The sequence below is a fragment of the Anomaloglossus baeobatrachus genome, chromosome 6 (assembly GCF_048569485.1).
Source record: "Anomaloglossus baeobatrachus isolate aAnoBae1 chromosome 6, aAnoBae1.hap1, whole genome shotgun sequence".
In the NCBI taxonomy this organism is placed as follows: Eukaryota; Metazoa; Chordata; class Amphibia; order Anura; family Aromobatidae; genus Anomaloglossus; species Anomaloglossus baeobatrachus.
In genome coordinates, this window is record NC_134358.1 from 59,958,505 (window position 1) to 59,979,996 (window position 21,492).

General features: G+C 43.6%; 1 protein-coding gene across 7 annotated transcripts in view; it reads left to right on the forward strand.

The window, feature by feature from the left end:
* The window catches only part of CSMD3 (CUB and Sushi multiple domains 3), a 2,007,504-nt gene that overhangs the window by 1,511,773 nt on the left and 474,239 nt on the right, over positions 1-21,492 (forward strand). The window lies entirely within an intron of this gene.

A 21,492-nucleotide genomic window follows, 5' to 3' on the forward strand; every position in this document is an offset into this window, starting at 1 on the left:
TGCATACGTAAAGCACCCGAGCTCCAAACACGAACTCTGGTTTTTTTTTTAAAAAAAAAGTCTGTGTTTGGTAACAACATTGAACAACGAAACTTGGGTTTGCCCATCTCTATAAATGAGCCTTAAGATTCCATGCAACTTCAGTTACTTAGTCTATACAGTATAAAATTTTAGCATTTTCCAATGAATTTCATATTTGGGATCTATTCTCCCTTAAACGGATTGCTTTTTTTAAAGTCAACAAGTTCATAATGCAAAAATAAATAAAAATTTTTGGAATACTTGTGGCTATCATCAATAGAATTGAGCAAACCTTCAGTCTCGGGGTTCTGGCTCAGAAAATGACGAAAAATCCCTGTGGTGAGTATCGCGCTGTGCTTGTATCTGAGTGATTACCTGCTTTGTGCACCCTGCTGGAAGTGTTTGTTCTTTACAAATTAAGTTTCCATTCAGCATAATGAACTGTTTTGTTCACAGAAAATTAAGAAAAAAAACAACACCGCCCACTCACCTCCGGAAATGTTTTGCTTTAGACCCATAGCAAAACAGTTCCTGAGCAAGGTGAGCGTTTTTTTTTTTTTTTAATTCTCTGTGAACAAAACAGTTCAATACGCTGAATAAAAGCTTAATTTGTGACAAATAAACATTTACAGCAGCGCACACAAAGCAGGTAATCACTCAGACATCAGCACTGTGCGATACTCATCACGGGGATTTTTAGGCCATTTTCCAAGCCAGAACCCAGAGCCTCGAGCCTGAGGTTTGCTCATCCCTAACCATCAATCTAAGATTAAAATATAATATTACTGGAAATGCACAATTCAGTTTGCAATTTATTTTATCAAGAAATCAGTATGATTATAACATAAATGGTCCCTATGTCTAAAAAGACATTGGCATATACAGTTGAAACCAGAAGTTTACATACACTAGCTAAAAAGACACATATGCATGTTTTTCTGAATATCTGACATGAAATCAGTAATTGCAATGCCTTAAAGCATTCTCTCTCATTATTCTGGCATTTGGCAAATATAAATAATCTTGGTTCCTAATTGACCTAAAACAGGAAAGGTTTATTCTGATTTCATATCAGATAGTGAGAAATACATGCAAATGTCTCTTTATAGATAGTGGATGTAAACTTCTGGTTTTAAATGTACATCTCTCTTTGTACATGCCATAGTCTTCAAAGCTTGAGAGGAGAAGAGGTTAACACCAGGCTGTCACCAAAGATGATGGAAAATTGTTGATTAACTAGTAATTATTTTATTCCATAGGTCTACGCGTTTCTAGGTATAGGACCTCTTCCTCAGGACCCAGATACCAACAATCATTGTTAATTTCTTGGTCCTGAGGAAGAGTTCCAATACTTCAAAACACGTAGACCTATAGAATAAAATAAGTACTAGTTAATCAATAATTTTCCATCATCTTTGGCGACAGCGTGGCCTTAACCCCTTCTCCTTTCCAGCTTTGAAGACTATCCATGTGGGGCTGAGGCAGCCGCCATTATTTGTATTCTATCCCCGGGGGTTGTGACCCTCACAACCATATAAGGTGAGTTTATATCACTACACATTGCCCTTTTATATATCTGCTAAGACCCTATCTGTGCCCTTTTTTCCCCCTAGTCTTTATCTTGGTACATGCCATAGACACTTAGGATCCTTGCATTGGAGCAGCCAAAACATTGACATGAGACATAATTTTTACAGACCCAGTTCGGTTGCCACAAAGTACCAACATCAACACTGGATTGACTTCTGCACTTCCATTTGCTAAGCTCTAAGGTTTACATGGGTTGCAGTTATGGGGGATGCAATCTGCCATGCGTTTTTCTAGCAAAATTTAGCAACACCTTGGTTTTTCTTGTTGGTAGAGAGACCATTAGACCAGAACCCAGGTGCTAAAGTTCCGTCTGTGACTTAAAATCATGACTAGGGATGATCGAATACCTCAAATATTCGGATTCACGAATATCCAGCAAATAGGTCGCCACTATGCGAATATTCGATGCGCAATGTAATTCTATGGGAAGCCCGAATAGTTCAGAATAGTTGTTATTCGGGTTTCCCATAGACTTACATTGCGCATCGAATATTCGCGAATAGTTGAATAGCGGCGACCTATTCGACAAATATTCGCAAAGCCGAATATTTGAGGTATTCGATCATCCCTAATCATGACCTGTTGGGAGCAATTCAAGATGAAACTTATGAAAGTCTGGTTTAATAAATCTATTTAAATCTTTTGATTCTCAGCTACTCCACTCCCTTTATTGGGATGTCTTCATACATCTGATTATTAAAATAATCCATTAAACTATAGACAATACTAATATTTGATTAAAAAAAATCACCCTTTACAAATAAGTTGTAGCGAGAATTTGTTTGATTTTAGAATCTATGCAAAACAATATCCCAGTTTTATGGTTTTCATGGAATGGTATGTATTTTATATTAGAGTAGTAAAAGATAATGTGGCTATTGCATATTTATATATAAAATGTATTTTCTTTTATTAAATATTTAATTATTTTTATGTTACAGTTATAAAAATATATTTTATTGCCGTTATACCAATAATTTATTTATTATATTTTTTTTACATTAAAAATGAGCCTTAGGGTTCCATGCAACATCAGAGGCTCAGTACAGAATAAAATCTAGGCATTTTATATTGGACTTGATATTGTGTAGGTATTTTCCCATAGGTAAATTTCTAGATATTATAAAAAAAATAAAAAACATAATTCTTGGTGTGTTCCCGCTCAATATGTACTTTATTTTCTACTTGTGTTTAGCAAGATTCAAATATATTATTAATAGAAATATTGAATTCACAGTGCAATTTCATTTATGAAAAAATCAATATAACAATAAAATAAATCCAACTTTATAAAATTACAGTAAATTGTGAAAATAAATTTCAAAGTTGTTTTGTAATTATCTGTTCTACCACATTAAAGGTTTATCTCTTTTTTTTCCCAAGGCTTTTTTTGCTATTTATTATTTTTTTTGTGTGTAAAGCCTACAAATCATAATGATGCTACTGATTATTTGTCCTAATTCTGAAAAATGTTTCAGAATACCAAAAATTACTTCGTAGGTCATGTGAAAACTGTCATTTAAAGTCTATTTTGACAATGCGGAAATTGCACTAATTTTCACAAAGAGGAGTCATTTTAGATACATTTCAAAATGTGTCTGTAATATGGTCCTTTATGTAATCATTGCAAGTGTTTAATCACAGAAGCTCTGAATTTGGGTTTCAATGTAACGCATCAAGTTTATAAAATGCGTAAAAAAGCACATCATTATTTCTGAGCTTGTAGATAACTAATAATGAATCCTTTTAAAGATTTTTGAGAACAAAACTAGAGATGAGCGAACCGGTCCCGGTTCGGCTCGAGGCGGTTCGCCGAACGGGGGGTCTGGCTCGAGTTCGGCTCGTCGAACGTTCGACGAACCGAACTCGAGCCCATAGGAAACAATGGCAGGCAATCACAAACACAGTAAAACACCTAGAAAACACCCTGAAAGGTGTCCAAAAGGTGACAAACAACTCACAACATAACACAAACACATGGGAAAGTGACAAGGACATATACTCATGTGAAAACAAAACAGCTGGACAAGGAAAAAGAGGGAGACACACAGATATATGAGTATATGCAAAGAAACATCGATTCCATTATTGTGCAACTTGAGCCCTGCTCATTTTAGGCTTCCAATCTGGATAAATTGCCTGAGCTCGCCACGTACGCCTTGAGGATCTTGTCGTGTCCTGCAGCCAGCGTTCTCTCGGAACCTGTCTTCAGTGCTGCTGGGGGTCTGCTGGCAGATAAGCACACGTGTCTGTCCACTGACAATGTGGACCTGGCTCTCAGAGGACTTTTCTTCCCCTGGGTCAGCCAGGGGAGGCGAAAGGCACGCGTATTTTTGAGAGTGCTTCATGCAAAGCATCTTTTTCTTTGTCAAAAGGGGGGCTCAACCGATGCCAGTCAAGTGGGGTGTGTGTGGCCCAGTTAGTGGCAACGAGGGAGACTGTGGTTGGAGTCCCCTCGCTGTGTCTCTAAAAGAACCAAGATGAACAAGTCATGGCTCTCAGAGGACTTTTCTTCCCCTGGGTCAGCCAGGGGACGGGAAAGGCACGCGTATTTTTGAGAGTGCTTCATGCAAAGCATCTTTTTCTTTTTCAAAAGGGGGCTCAACCGATGCCAGTCAAGTGGGGTGTGTGTGGCCCAGTTAGTGGCAACGAGGGAGACTGTGGTTGGAGTCCCCTCGCTGTGTCTCTAAAAGAACCAAGATGAACAAGTCATGGCTCTCAGAGGACTTTTCTTCCCCTGGGTCAGCCAGGGGACGGGAAAGGCACGCGTATTTTTGAGAGTGCTTCATGCAAAGCATCTTTTTCTTTGTCAAAAGGGGGGGTCAACCGATGCCAGTCAAGTGGGGTGTGTGTGGCCCAGTTAGTGGCAACGAGGGAGACTGTGGTTGGATTCCCCTCGCTGTGTCTCTAAAAGAACCAAGATGAACAAGTCATGGCTCTCAGAGGACTTTTCTTCCCCTGGGTCAGCCAGGGGACGGGAAAGGCACGCGTATTTTTGAGAGTGCTTCATGCAAAGCATCTTTTTCTTTGTCAAAAGGGGGGGTCAACCGATGCCAGTCAAGTGGGGTGTGTGTGGCCCAGTTAGTGGCAACGAGGGAGACTGTGGTTGGAGTCCCCTCGCTGTGTCTCTAAAAGAACCAAGATGAACAAGTCATGGCTCTCAGAGGACTTTTCTTCCCCTGGGTCAGCCAGGGGACGGGAAAGGCACGCGTATTTTTGAGAGTGCTTCATGCAAAGCATCTTTTTCTTTTTCAAAAGGGGGCTCAACCGATGCCAGTCAAGTGGGGTGTGTGTGGCCCAGTTAGTGGCAACGAGGGAGACTGTGGTTGGAGTCCCCTCGCTGTGTCTCTAAAAGAACCAAGATGAACAAGTCATGGCTCTCAGAGGACTTTTCTTCCCCTGGGTCAGCCAGGGGACGGGAAAGGCACGCGTATTTTTGAGAGTGCTTCATGCAAAGCATCTTTTTCTTTTTCAAAAGGGGGCTCAACCGATGCCAGTCAAGTGGGGTGTGTGTGGCCCAGTTAGTGGCAACGAGGGAGACTGTGGTTGGAGTCCCCTCGCTGTGTCTCTAAAAGAACCAAGATGAACAAGTCATGGCTCTCAGAGGACTTTTCTTCCCCTGGGTCAGCCAGGGGACGGGAAAGGCACGCGTATTTTTGAGAGTGCTTCATGAAAAGCATCTTTTTCTTTGTCAAAAGGGGGGGTCAACCGATGCCAGTCAAGTGGGGTGTGTGTGGCCCAGTTAGTGGCAACGAGGGAGACTGTGGTTGGAGTCCCCTCGCTGTGTCTCTAAAAGAACCAAGATGAACAAGTCATGGCTCTCAGAGGACTTTTCTTCCCCTGGGTCAGCCAGGGGACGGGAAAGGCACGCGTATTTTTGAGAGTGCTTCATGCAAAGCATCTTTTTCTTTGTCAAAAGGGGGGCTCAACCGATGCCAGTCAAGTGGGGTGTGTGTGGCCCAGTTAGTGGCAACGAGGGAGACTGTGGTTGGAGTCCCCTCGCTGTGTCTCTAAAAGAACCAAGATGAACAAGTCATGGCTCTCAGAGGACTTTTCTTCCCCTGGGTCAGCCAGGGGACGGGAAAGGCACGCGTATTTTTGAGAGTGCTTCATGCAAAGCATCTTTTTCTTTTTCAAAAGGGGGCTCAACCGATGCCAGTCAAGTGGGGTGTGTGTGGCCCAGTTAGTGGCAACGAGGGAGACTGTGGTTGGAGTCCCCTCGCTGTGTCTCTAAAAGAACCAAGATGAACAAGTCATGGCTCTCAGAGGACTTTTCTTCCCCTGGGTCAGCCAGGGGACGGGAAAGGCACGCGTATTTTTGAGAGTGCTTCATGCAAAGCATCTTTTTCTTTGTCAAAAGGGGGGGTCAACCGATGCCAGTCAAGTGGGGTGTGTGTGGCCCAGTTAGTGGCAACGAGGGAGACTGTGGTTGGAGTCCCCTCGCTGTGTCTCTAAAAGAACCAAGATGAACAAGTCATGGCTCTCAGAGGACTTTTCTTCCCCTGGGTCAGCCAGGGGACGGGAAAGGCACGCGTATTTTTGAGAGTGCTTCATGCAAAGCATCTTTTTCTTTGTCAAAAGGGGGGGTCAACCGATGCCAGTCAAGTGGGGTGTGTGTGGCCCAGTTAGTGGCAACGAGGGAGACTGTGGTTGGAGTCCCCTCGCTGTGTCTCTAAAAGAACCAAGATGAACAAGTCATGGCTCTCAGAGGACTTTTCTTCCCCTGGGTCAGCCAGGGGACGGGAAAGGCACGCGTATTTTTGAGAGTGCTTCATGCAAAGCATCTTTTTCTTTTTCAAAAGGGGGCTCAACCGATGCCAGTCAAGTGGGGTGTGTGTGGCCCAGTTAGTGGCAACGAGGGAGACTGTGGTTGGAGTCCCCTCGCTGTGTCTCTAAAAGAACCAAGATGAACAAGTCATGGCTCTCAGAGGACTTTTCTTCCCCTGGGTCAGCCAGGGGACGGGAAAGGCACGCGTATTTTTGAGAGTGCTTCATGAAAAGCATCTTTTTCTTTGTCAAAAGGGGGGGTCAACCGATGCCAGTCAAGTGGGGTGTGTGTGGCCCAGTTAGTGGCAACGAGGGAGACTGTGGTTGGAGTCCCCTCGCTGTGTCTCTAAAAGAACCAAGATGAACAAGTCATGGCTCTCAGAGGACTTTTCTTCCCCTGGGTCAGCCAGGGGACGGGAAAGGCACGCGTATTTTTGAGAGTGCTTCATGCAAAGCATCTTTTTCTTTTTCAAAAGGGGGCTCAACCGATGCCAGTCAAGTGGGGTGTGTGTGGCCCAGTTAGTGGCAACGAGGGAGACTGTGGTTGGAGTCCCCTCGCTGTGTCTCTAAAAGAACCAAGATGAACAAGTCATGGCTCTCAGAGGACTTTTCTTCCCCTGGGTCAGCCAGGGGACGGGAAAGGCACGCGTATTTTTGAGAGTGCTTCATGCAAAGCATCTTTTTCTTTGTCAAAAGGGGGGGTCAACCGATGCCAGTCAAGTGGGGTGTGTGTGGCCCAGTTAGTGGCAACGAGGGAGACTGTGGTTGGAGTCCCCTCGCTGTGTCTCTAAAAGAACCAAGATGAACAAGTCATGGCTCTCAGAGGACTTTTCTTCCCCTGGGTCAGCCAGGGGACGGGAAAGGCACGCGTATTTTTGAGAGTGCTTCATGCAAAGCATCTTTTTCTTTGTCAAAAGGGGGGGTCAACCGATGCCAGTCAAGTGGGGTGTGTGTGGCCCAGTTAGTGGCAACGAGGGAGACTGTGGTTGGAGTCCCCTCGCTGTGTCTCTAAAAGAACCAAGATGAACAAGTCATGGCTCTCAGAGGACTTTTCTTCCCCTGGGTCAGCCAGGGGACGGGAAAGGCACGCGTATTTTTGAGAGTGCTTCATGCAAAGCATCTTTTTCTTTTTCAAAAGGGGGCTCAACCGATGCCAGTCAAGTGGGGTGTGTGTGGCCCAGTTAGTGGCAACGAGGGAGACTGTGGTTGGAGTCCCCTCGCTGTGTTTTACATGCTTTTAGAAGGGCATGAAATGGCTTGGAGGTTGACTTTCATCATATGCAAACTGTTGGCTACCAAAATGCTGCCTTTCCAACAACTGTGGTTATAGGCAATGAGGAACATACTGATGAAGATGAGACGCAGATACCCGATTGGGATGACAACTTAAATATTCGGTCAGGGCAAGAAGAAACTCGGTCTGAGGGGTAGGGGAGTGCAAACACAACAATTGATGATTAAGTTCTAGATCACACCTACTGTCAACCCACAGTCAGACACTCGAGGAGGTCAACAGAGGCGGTGGAGGAGGATGCAACCGACGTCGAAGTAACCTGGCGCCTTCCTGGACACAGTCGGAGCACTGGTAGCACGTCTACAACTGCATCCTCAGCCACCACTCTGCCTCTGAGCATTATTCGGGGTGGATCAACAGGTCGCATGGCCTCTAAGCCTTGCCTAGCCAGGTCCTTTTTTGACATAGAAAAAGATCGCCCAAATTATGTGATCTGTAAAATTTGTCATGGTTCTCTTAGTAGAGGTCAAAACCTCAGCAGTTTGACAACTTCTTCCATGAATCGTCACATGAATAAATATCATATGGCCCGATGGGAAGCTCACCGTGCTGCAATGCGGCCTAGCGGAGCGAACCATCCACCGCCTGCCCCTTCCAGTGCATCCGCGCGCTCGTCATCTTCTAGGACTGTGGGGACAGCTGTCACACCTGTTTTTCCACCCACAACTTCCACCACTGTAACCGCAACAGGCAGTTTGCTTGGTAGGTCGTCAGTTGGTTTGGAAGGGGAAACAAGTGAGTGTGTACAGCTCTCTCAGACATCGATAGCACCAACTTTGGATGAAGGCAACATCATGTCTCCGCCTGCACTTTCCTCACAAAGCTGCATTTTTCCAGGGACACCCGACTCAACACCGTCTACACACAGCAGCCAGATCTCTGTCCCTCAGATGTGGTCAAATAAAAGGCCACTTACTGCGACCCATGACAAAGCTAAGTGGTTGACTCTATCCCTCTGTAAGCTGTTGGCTACCGAAATGCTGCCTTTACGCGTAGTGGACACACAGGATTTTACAGACCTTATGTCTGTCGCTGTGCCCCAGTACCAGATGCCCAATCACCACTGCTTCTCCAAGAAAAGCATGCCCGCGCTACACCGGCATGTCGCACACAACATCACCACTTCCTTGAGAAAATCTGTGTGCGACAGGGTGCATTTCAACACAGATACTTGGACCAGTAAGCATAGACAGGGTCATTACATGTCACTGACTGGGCACTGGCAAACTATGGTGAGAGATGGAGAAGGGTCTGCTGTACAAGTCTTGCCGTCCCCACGAGTTGTTTCAATCCTTGTTCTGTATGTAGAAGTTAATACACTGCTTCTGCCTCTTCAACCTCGTGTGGGTCCTCTACCTTTGCGCAAACCCTGTGTGGTCAGGCCACCCTTCCTTGCAACTGCGCACAAGGACTACCACACACCTCCTTACTATGCTGGCAGCAGAGCTCAATGCCATCAGGCGGTCAAAGTTTTACTTTGAAATGTATGGGAAATGTGAGTCACACCGCTATTACAGAGAATAGTAGTCAGGCAGGGTCAAAACATTAATTGAGGAACAGGAACAGAATGGGACGGCCAGGACTTAATCAGAAAACAAGCAGAGGTGAAATGCGTATCGGCCAACAAGGTACATAAACAGCAAGCAGGAAAAGTAGTCAGGTAACAAGCACACAAAATCATAAAACTGAACTGGGGGTAAAATTAACCAGAGGTTCATAGCTATGTCTGGCAGTGGTCTGCAGACAGGATGGGCATAAAAAAGGGTGTGGTGTCTTCCCATTGGTTGTAGCTGAATGATGGTATTTCATCTGTGAGATACCCACCAGCTACATTCAGCCAGAGATTCTGCATCTGTCAAGGTAATGCAGCCCAGTGGGTGAGCATAACCTGCGTCCACCTGCGCCGCTGGCATCGACTACTCTCCCATCATCAGCACTATTCATGAAAGGAACACGTTGTCACCTGGCGACCGGAGTACAAATTGACGGAGCGGACTCCGTTGGTGACTTAACAGCCGTGTGCGGCAATGATGCAAACCTGGCTGCGGGCCATCCTCAGGGCAATGGGACACACGTGCCTTTTATGGCTCACGTGTTGATCCGAATTCTCCAGCAATTTTTAAAACACCATCACGGCCTACATGGCCTTGTGCAGCGGGCACGCTCGCTATGTGCTCACTTCCATCGTGCGCACACAGCAGCTCAACAACTTTCATCACTCCGGAAGTCTTAGGGTCTGGCAGTTAAACGCCGGAAATGCGATGTTCCGACACGCAGGAATTGGAATCTGCACATGTTGCAGCGTGTGTGGCAGCACCGCAGAGCCCTGCTGAAATACGGTAAGACATATAGCCTGGGATAAGTTGATCCAGAGGTGGTGCAGATCACGCTGCTGGAGTGGTGTCAGATCAAGGACCTATGCACCCTGCTACACAGTTTTGAAATGTCGACGAAGATGTTTAGCACTGGCAATGTCATTCTCAGCGTGACAATTCTGGTCATCTACATGATGGAGCACACTGTAATTATTATTCGGAGTCAGGTGTTGGGACAAGAGGAAGGGGAGGAAGTACAGGAGGAGTCATATGCGGAAGGGATAACAAGATCTACGAGGTCCAGATGGTCAGCGGCACCTATGCGGCAGTCATGGTGAGGGAGAGGGATTAACAAGGGCGCATAGTATCAGCAAAAAGTGTTGATGAAAGTGCAGGAGCCCATGAAGAAATGGAGGACGAACTGGCGATGGGCATGGAAGACTCAGCAGATGAGTGAGAGCTTGCTCACATTTCGGTTGTGCGAGGTTGTGGGTAGAGGGCAGAGGAAGGATGCACGATTCTCACCTCTCTGCCACCAACACACCAAGGACTTGGTCCTCCTGGATGCACAAGACACATGAGCGCCTTCTTGCTGCACTACCTACATGACCCTCGGATTGTATGAATTTGAAGTAATCCTGAATACTGGGTTGCCACACTGTTAGATCCCCGGTACAAGACAAAATTTGGCGAACTAATTCCTGCCATAGAAATAGACGCACGTATACAGGAGTATCTGCAGAATGTGGTACGCAATCTTAGATCTACTTTTCCACTAAACACCAGTGCTGCACAGAGTGAATCTCAACACTTTGTCATGGATAGGAGGAAATGGTCTTTTACTTGTCCACATCGGAGGGACCGAGGGATGGCTGCTGTGCTGAGATGGCGTTGAGTACGGTGTCCCTGCACAGTTGCACTTTTGGTCATATCCCAAAATGAGTTGAAAAAGGACAGATGCTGTTGGAAAGGGGAACAGGTGTGTTGGAAAGGGGAAAAAAATTTTGGTCCGTGGATTTGGTGGTTAAACAACTGTAACATTTGCTGAAGAAACAACATCTGTTACAGTGGGACTGGCAGATTTGGATAAAGTGGTATATAATCTGTGACCGCTATATAACAAAAATTAATAAGAAAAGAAAGAGAAATGTATATATCACCTTCAGCAGTCAGTGTCCACCGTGCTCCCAGTTGGAAAAGGAGAGGTTGGCAACTTGAAGGTTTGGTGGAGGATACAGAGCTGTGTGGCTATGAAACTAATAGTAGCCTGAACCGAGTTAGACGCCATTCGGATCTGGAGACTGTGAGCCCTGTTAGCGTCACAGGGTCCACATGCCCACCCAGCCCAGGAACTCCCTGTTAACAACACAGGGGCCATTGAGTACGCTGACCGTGTGCGTAGGGGCCACACCTGTGGACAGCAGGCGCATCAGCAGCAGCAGGCCTGTTAATGCCACTGGGCTGCACAAGCAGGACTGTTAGGACAGGAGCTGGTCTTAACCGTTCTGCGTTACCAACTGTGGTGGTGGCCTGCATCCACCACCCTATCCCTGCCTACCTCTGGCCTAAAGCCGCAATGGGTTCAACACATGGAGGTGTGCTCTTTCGGAGCATAATAGAAGACTGCGCACCTCCTTGTTGGCTCCAGCCCCTTTTATAACCTGGGTCCGCCCCAAACCAGGGTGAACCACAATGCACCTCCTGGAGACAAAAGCAGAGTGACACGTCATGAGTGGCATAACTAGCGTCCTATTTGGAAACGCAACTTCAATGATGACCTCATGGCTGCCATGACCCAAACACCTCACCAGTCATCGTCTGACCATCAATAATGCGGTGACAAGTCATAGGTGTGGGCCTCTGCAAGCCATTTGGGAGGACACCTGATGCCCTGTGGTCTATATGGGACCCCCACATCAGGGCCAGGGCCAAAGAGTTCATTACCGGACCTAGTCTCTGATGCAGGAAGTGCCTGAGCATGCTCAGTAGCATGAAATACAGTCTCTGAAAAAAGACTATCAGCTTTAGCATGGTGTCTAGGCACAAAACAGGACTTAGACCCGGCACGGAATGCAAGCACCTGTGCAAAGAGGCTTTTCACACTTAGTGTGGGAGCATGCGCTGTATCCCGAAATGAAGACTTAGCGTCAGGAATGGCACAGTCAGGCTGAGCATACTCACTAGGCGAAACACTGTAATTATGCTGCAGCTGGGGTACATCGGCACACGCATGCGCACTAGCTGCCTCTCCACACTTAGACGTGGAGGGGAAATTTGTCTTGGAGATGCTGTCTATGAACAGAAGGAAAAGCTAAAGGAAGCCTGACTTTCTATCCCTCCGAATTATGAAATGCAGCAATGAATTCCATGAGTTTGCTATAACATTAGCGTAGCTAAATGTGCATGAGGGTGTGATGTAGAGGTGCTAGAAATAGCTTGTCACCAGTGGGGCACTAATGGAATACAACAGCCAGTTCTATGATGCCACAAAATGGCAGTATTTTGTGCTATCATTATAGCTTATTAAAAACAGAGCACGAGGTTGTCATGCAGAGGTGCTGCACATAGATTTGCAGTAGTGTGAATAGACAAAAGTACAATAGCCACGTTTAGGATACAACTAGGTACAGTGAGTGTTTGCTAGTATAATGGCTGAGTTTAAAAAAGTTTGAGTGTGCAATGCAGGCAGATGTCCTGCAAATATCGTTCCAATACTGTGAATTGACAAAAGTACAATAGCCACGTTTAGGATACAACTAGGTACAGTGAGTGTTTGCTAGTATAATGGCTGAGTTTAAAAAAGTTTGAGTGTGCAATGCAGGCAGACGTGCTGCAAATAACGTTCCAATACTGTGAATAGACAAAAGTACAATAGCCACGTTTAGGATACAACTAGGTACACTGAGTGTTTGCTACTATAAATGGCTGAGTTTAAAAAAGTTTGAGTGTGCAATGCAGGCAGACGTGCTGCAAATAACGTTCCAATACTGTGAATTGACAAAAGTACAATAGCCACGTTTAGGATACAACTAGGTACAGTGAGTGTTTGCTAGTATAATGGCTGAGTTTAAAAAAGTTTGAGTGTGCAATGCAGGCAGACGTGCTGCAAATAACGTTCCAATACTGTGAATTGACAAAAGTACAATAGCCACGTTTAGGATACAACTAGGTACAGTGAGTGTTTGCTAGTATAATGGCTGAGTTTAAAAAAGTTTGAGTGTGCAATGCAGGCAGACGTGCTGCAAATAACGTTCCAATACTGTGAATTGACAAAAGTACAATAGCCACGTTTAGGATACAACTAGGTACAGTGAGTGTTTGCTAGTATAATGGCTGAGTTTAAAAAAGTTTGAGTGTGCAATGCAGGCAGACGTGCTGCAAATAACGTTCCAATACTGTGAATTGACAAAAGTACAATAGCCACGTTTAGGATACAACTAGGTACAGTGAGTGTTTGCTAGTATAATGGCTGAGTTTAAAAAAGTTAGAGTGTGCAATGCAGGCAGACGTGCTGCAAATAACGTTCCAATACTGTGAATAGACAAAAGTACAATAGCCACGTTTAGGATACAACTAGGTACACTGAGTGTTTGCTACTATAAATGGCTGAGTTTAAAAAAGTTTGAGTGTGCAATGCAGGCAGACGTGCTGCAAATAACGTTCCAATACTGTGAATTGACAAAAGTACAATAGCCACGTTTAGGATACAACTAGGTACACTGAGTGTTTGCTAGTATAATGGCTGAGTTTAAAAAAGTTAGAGTGTGCAATGCAGGCAGACGTGCTGCAAATAACGTTCCAATACTGTGAATTGACAAAAGTACAATAGCCACGTTTAGGATACAACTAGGTACACTGAGTGTTTGCTAGTATAATGGCTGAGTTTAAAAAAGTTAGAGTGTGCAATGCAGGCAGACGTGCTGCAAATATCGTTCCAATACTGTGAATAGACAAAAGTACAATAGCCACGTTTAGGATACAACTAGGTACACTGAGTGTTTGCTAGTATAATGGCTTAGTAACAATGAGTTGTAGTGTGCAATGCAGGCAGACGTGCTCTGCAAATGTCTTTGCACTAGTGGGACTATAGCAAAGTCCAATAGCCACGTTTAGGATGCCACTAGGTACACTGAGTGTTTGCTAGTAAAATTGCTTAGTTTAAAAAAGTTGGAGTGTGCAATGCAGGCAGATGTGCTCTGCTAATATCTTTGCACTAGTGGGACTATAGCAAAGTCCAATAGCCACGTATAGGATGCCACTAGGTACACTGAGTGTTTGCTAGTATAATGGCTTAGTTAAAATGAGTTTGAGTGTGCAATGCAGGCAGACGCGCTATGCAAATGTCTTTGCACTAGTGGGACTATAGCAAAGTCCAATAGCCACGTATAGGATGCCACTAGGTACACTGAGTGTTTGCTAGTATAATGGCTTGGTTTTAATGAGTTGGAGTGTGCAATGCAGGCAGACGCGCTCTGCAAATGTCTTTGCACTAGTGGGACTATAGCAAAGTCCAATAGCCACGTATAGGATGCCACTAGGTACACTGAGTGTTTGCTAGTATAATGGCTTGGTTAGAATGAGTTGTAGTGTGCAATGCAGGCAGATGTGCTCTGCTAATGTCTTTGCACTAGTGGGACTATAGCAAAGTCCAATAGCCAGAAATAGGATGCCACTAGGTACACTGAGTGTTTGCTAGTATAATGGCTGAGTTTAAAAAAGTTAGAGTGTGCAATGCAGGCAGACGTGCTGCAAATATCGTTCCAATACTGTGAATAGACAAAAGTACAATAGCCACGTTTAGGATACAACTAGGTACACTGAGTGTTTGCTACTATAAATGGCTGAGTTTAAAAAAGTTTGAGTGTGCAATGCAGGCAGACGTGCTGCAAATATCGTTCCAATACTGTGAATTGACAAAAGTACAATAGCCACGTTTAGGATACAACTAGGTACAGTGAGTGTTTGCTAGTATAATGGCTGAGTTTAAAAAAGTTAGAGTGTGCAATGCAGGCAGACGTGCTGCAAATAACGTTCCAATACTGTGAATTGACAAAAGTACAATAGCCACGTTTAGGATACAACTAGGTACACTGAGTGTTTGCTACTATAAATGGCTGAGTTTAAAAAAGTTAGAGTGTGCAATGCAGGCAGACGTGCTGCAAATATCGTTCCAATACTGTGAATAGACAAAAGTACAATAGCCACGTTTAGGATACAACTAGGTACACTGAGTGTTTGCTAGTATAATGGCTTAGTAACAATGAGTTGTAGTGTGCAATGCAGGCAGACGTGCTCTGCAAATGTCTTTGCACTAGTGGGACTATAGCAAAGTCCAATAGCCACGTTTAGGATGCCACTAGGTACACTGAGTGTTTGCTAGTAAAATTGCTTAGTTTAAAAAAGTTGGAGTGTGCAATGCAGGCAGATGTGCTCTGCTAATATCTTTGCACTAGTGGGACTATAGCAAAGTCCAATAGCCACGTATAGGATGCCACTAGGTACACTGAGTGTTTGCTAGTATAATGGCTTAGTTAAAATGAGTTTGAGTGTGCAATGCAGGCAGACGCGCTATGCAAATGTCTTTGCACTAGTGGGACTATAGCAAAGTCCAATAGCCACGTATAGGATGCCACTAGGTACACTGAGTGTTTGCTAGTATAATGGCTTGGTTTTAATGAGTTGGAGTGTGCAATGCAGGCAGACGCGCTCTGCAAATGTCTTTGCACTAGTGGGACTATAGCAAAGTCCAATAGCCACGTATAGGATGCCACTAGGTACACTGAGTGTTTGCTAGTATAATGGCTTGGTTAGAATGAGTTGTAGTGTGCAATGCAGGCAGATGTGCTCTGCTAATGTCTTTGCACTAGTGGGACTATAGCAAAGTCCAATAGCCACGTATAGGATGCCACTAGGTACACTGAGTGTTTGCTAGTATAATGGCTTAGTTAAAATGAGTTTGAGTGTGCAATGCAGGCAGACGCGCTATGCAAATGTCTTTGCACTAGTGGGACTATAGCAAAGTCCAATAGCCACGTATAGGATGCCACTAGGTACACTGAGTGTTTGCTAGTATAATGGCTTGGTTAGAATGAGTTGTAGTGTGCAATGCAGGCAGATGTGCTCTGCTAATGTCTTTGCACTAGTGGGACTATAGCAAAGTCCAATAGCCACGTATAGGATGCCACTAGGTACACTGAGTGTTTGCTAGTATAATGGCTTAGTTAAAATGAGTTTGAGTGTGCAATGCCGGCAGACGCGCTATGCAAATGTCTTTGCACTAGTGGGACTATAGCAAAGTCCAATAGCCACGTATAGGATGCCACTAGGTACACTGAGTGTTTGCTAGTATAATGGCTTGGTTTTAATGAGTTGGAGTGTGCAATGCAGGCAGACGCGCTCTGCAAATGTCTTTGCACTAGTGGGACTATAGCAAAGTCCAATAGCCACGTATAGGATGCCACTAGGTACACTGAGTGTTTGCTAGTATAATGGCTTGGTTAGAATGAGTTGTAGTGTGCAATGCAGGCAGACGCGCTCTGCAAATGTCTTTGCACTAGTGGGACTATAGCAAAGTCCAATAGCCACGTATAGGATGCCACTAGGTACACTGAGTGTTTGCTAGTATAATGGCTTGGTTAGAATGAGTTGTAGTGTGCAATGCAGGCAGACGCGCTCTGCAAATGTCTTTGCACTAGTGGGACTATAGCAAAGTCCAATAGCCACGTATAGGATGCCACTAGGTACACTGAGTGTTTGCTAGTATAATGGCTTAGTTATCAGTTGGAGTGTGCAGAGGACAAGAGGGTACAGTGGCAGGATTGTGGTGCTCTGGGTAGAGGAATGGAAGCCTGCCTTTCTATTCCCTCCTAATGGTGAAATGCAGGTAGGAAATCCCTGACCTGGGCTACACAGACGCTGTTGCTGTTTGCAGGACCTGTCACCTATGGCTCTCTGACCCTGCCGGTTGGAGCCCTTAAAAGGACTGCTATAAAGTGCTCTCCCTAAGCTGTCTAACGCTGTGTATGCAGCGCATACAGCTGTATCGGCTATAGGACTCAGGAAGACGGAGCTGCGACAGTGATGTCTGACACCAAAGACGCAGAAGGCAGATAATGGCGTCCGTGAAGAAAATGTCCGGTTTTATAATGCAGGGACATGTGACATGCAGATCCTATCACACATGCCGTTGCTTCTCTGGCTCAAAGTCCACTTAGCTGTGTGTGTGTCTGGGATTGGCTGACATGCTGGCCCGCCCCACAAGACGCGCGCGCTTAGGGAAGGAAGACAAGAAAAAAAAAAAAAAAAAATGGCGATCGCCATTATAGAAACAGCAGTGATCTGAAGGCGCTGTTCACGCACACTATACACTGAAATGTGATAATAGTTTGATTCACAGAGTGACTTACACTATTACAGCAGAAACCAAGCTATGATTTAGCTGTTTTTTGGCTGCTAGAACCGTTCTCGAACGTTTCTAGAACTACCGAGCTTTTGCAAAAAGCTCGAGTTCTAGTTCGATCTAGAACATGCCCCAAAATCACTCGAGCCGCGAACTGGAGAACCACGAACCACGAACCGCGCTCAACTCTAAACAAAACAATATTGTTTCAAAAATGTGTAATATGAAGGCCTGTAAAATTTAAAATAAAACACACATGTAAATTCTTTCCATTTAATAAAGATATGACAATTCTGAATATTAACAAAAACAACCCACAAGACACAGGTAACGAGTTTACTAGTTAAAAAACAGGTAAATGATAAAAAATAGATAGATAGATAAATAAATGAATGGATAGATATAGATAGATAGATAGGTGAGTGAGTGGGTGGATAGGTGGATGGCTGGATAGGTAGATAGATGGTTAGGTAGATAGATGGATGGATAGGTAGATGGATGTAGATAGATAAATGGGTAGATGGGTGAGTGGGTGGATGGATGGATGGATGGATAGGTAGTTGGATGTAGATAGATAGATAGATAGATAGATGGGTAGATGGGTGAGTGGGTGGATGGATGGATGGATGGATGGAAGGATGGATAGGTAGGTGGATGAATGGATGGATGGATAGGTGGATTGATGGATAGGTAGATGGATGGATAGGTAGGTGGAAGGATGGATAGGTAGGTGGATGGACAGGTAGGTGGATGGACAGGTAGGTGTATGGATGGATAGGTGTGTAGATGGATGGATGGATATGTAGATGGATGGATGGATAGACATATAGGTAGATGGATGGATAGATATAGATAGATATATAGATAGATAGATAGATGGGTAGATTGGTGAGTGAGTGAGTGGGTGGATGGAAAGATGGAAAGAGATGGATAAGTAGGTGGATAGATTGATGGATAGATGGATGGATAGGTGGATGGATGACTAGGTGGATAGGTAGGTAGGTGGATGGATAGATGGATGGATAGGTAGGTGGAAGGATGGATAGGTAGGTGGATGGATGGATGGATGAATGGATTGATAGGTAGATGGTTGGATGGATGGATAGATAGATATGGATGGATTGATGAAAAGATGGATTAGATGGATCAATAGATTAATAGATAGAAAGATAATGAATAGATAGATTTGTAAAAGCTTCAGACATTACTATTGAGTCACTAAGATTAACTATAAAGGAGAAATGTATCAAGAGCATCATGTTTATTCTTCGGCCTATAATCTATTACCCATCATTTGGGTGTGTCGTGCTGTAAAAAATGAAATCTTTGCCAGTCAGGCGCTGACACAGATTTCGAAAACAACATACGCTAGTTTTTTGGAATGCAGTAGAATATATCTGTAGTGGGAGTAGTCAAGGCCCCTTTCCAAAAGTGCAAAGAGTCACACAATTTCTTGCCAATACCACTTGCAACAAACTTGAACTTTTTAAAGCCAGATTTCTGGTGTATATAGGATAACTTTCCTCCATAATGTCTAGTTACAAAGAGTTTATAAAAAATACATTGAAACCTTGAAAGTACAAAGTGCTAAGAGAGATTGAAGGAGTTATATGCTTAGGTGGGAGTAAACCCCTTTTCATGTTTTTTTTCTACAATGAAGCATTGCAGACACTACATCAGGCATTGGAAAGTTAAACAGCTGCCAATTATTTGCATGATCTGACTAGATAGGAACCAATGTAAAGGGGAAACTATTTTATTTTAATCCTGAATCTATGTATTTAATGTTGTAATCACATATCTTTTCTATTATACTTTTATTACAAACTTCCTTTATTACTCTCACTACACTTTCTGTGTCATGACGCTTCATTTGAGAATCCCCCCCATCAGGGGGAAGAGGCTGCAGTCACCATGCAACCACACCCCCTACCTGAAATGAAGCATCATCAGTGCTGTCCATTTCAGGGTCTAGTCTGGTCTCTGCTCTGCTGAGGATGTGATAATTGTCAATTCTGATGGCTACCCAGTACGATTTTGCCACTGTACCCTATTCTTCTCACTACATAGCTACCCTGTGCTCCCTTGCTGGCTGTGATGGCAGATAATGAGCAAGAGTGTGCACTGTCAATGCACATTGTAAGATTACTTGGCATGCATTTCCTAACATGCAGGAAAAATGGAGACCAACGCCGCCAAGTGACAGGGATGGTCTCTGCTTGCTCATTCTCTCCTTTTGATGGGCTCTTACAGTGGATTCTTGACACTTTTCACAGAAACATTGAGAGAGTGCTCTGTCACTGTGCACTGAAAAGAATTGTGCACAATAACAAGATCCTACAGAGCTTCCATCGGAATTCACAATAGCCAAAAGTTCAGTATAGTATTAAATAACCCAGCCCCTGAAATAGATGTAACTGAAGATGTTTCATTTCAGGGTGGGGGAGAAGTTACAGCAGTGACTACAGTCTCTTCCCCTGATGATGACTCAACTGATTATCTATGAAAAGGTACTCTACTTGATATAAAAGATTCAGATTGTCATTGCTGGAAAGTTAAAGTAATAGCAGTGCTGTGGAATGACAGATTTTGTGTACGCGCATACACTATGGGATATCCACTATGCTGTTATTCCATTCATTTTCCTTCAATGGAAATCAGTGTCTGATGGTGGCCGAGAATTACTGGTCAACATTGATTTTAAATTGCCAAAATAAAATCTGTTATATCCACCGGAGTACAAAGTACCTTATTATTATTTATAAATGGATTGGAACCCTTATTGAGCCCCCTGTCTTCTATATTCTCAAGAGTGCCATACACCTCTCAAGATCATTTGACTATCCCGGCGGGATTCTCAAATAAAATGTAATTATACAGGAAGCGGAAAAAAAAATAAAGCAGTTAGAAAGCTTAATGAGGGAACATTAGGAGCGTTTCAGCACAGGTATGTTACAAAAGACATTAGAGAATTACAATACATAGAGAGAGCTTTAGTATTGAAATAGATTTAAGCTTCTGCCCCCCCCCTATTAATAATTCCTGAGACAGTAGACCAAGTAGACAATAATATAAACGTTAAATTTCTTAGAATCAATCATTGTTAATATATTATATAGAGTGGTTCTACTAATGATAAAATAAAATTTATACCTGTCAAAAATGTTCTCATACCTACAGAGGAAACTTGAGCTAATAGTTGTTCTTTACGTTCTCATTTTAAAAAAATGTGTCTGTAAAAGTTTAGCTACTGCACTTTCCTTTCTAAACAGTAACGGAAAATCATTGAACATTATTAATTCTTAAGCTTTAGTTTCACTTTAGAAAAATGTTCTACATAACTAAATAGGGAGTCAAAAAATCCAAATATATTGTAAAAAAAAACCCTAAATTTTATTGATACAAAGAGTACAGAAAAATATTTTTCAAATACATTTTTACCAAAATAGGGCATGAGCAGGACAATGAAATACAAAAGTAAAAAATAGTGTAGCTATCCCTTTAAACCCTGACTAAAGTAATCACAGCCTAATGGATGGCAAAAAGGGGAGCCCACCAGGCAAGGACAGAAAGTATCTAAAGAAATGTGAGATCTGTGCAGACACACATGTTAATACCAACTAGTAAAGAGGACATCAAAGTCCAGCTTACCCATTATATCCTGCAGTGGGAAAATGAGATACCACAGACCCCGACGCGTGTTTCATGTTGGGCTTCATCGGGCCCCCCAAAATATGCATCAGGGTCTGTGGTATCTCATCTCCCCACTGCAGGATATAATGGATAAGCTGGACTTTAATGTCCTCTTAACTAGTTAGTATTAACATGCTTGTCTGCACAGATCTCTCATTTATTTAAATACTTTCTGAGCTTACCTGGTGTGCTACCCTTTTTGCCATCCATTAGGCTGTGTACACTTTAGTCAGGGTTAAAAAGGATAACTACATTATTTTTTTACTTTGGTATTTCATTGCCCTGCACATGCCTTATTTTCATCATGTTTTGGAGAGACTTTGATCCACTATGTTTTGCTTGTATTTAGGTCTACCTTGATATATATTTTTGGTAAAAATTTCTTTGAAAAATATTTTTTTGTAGTCTTTGTA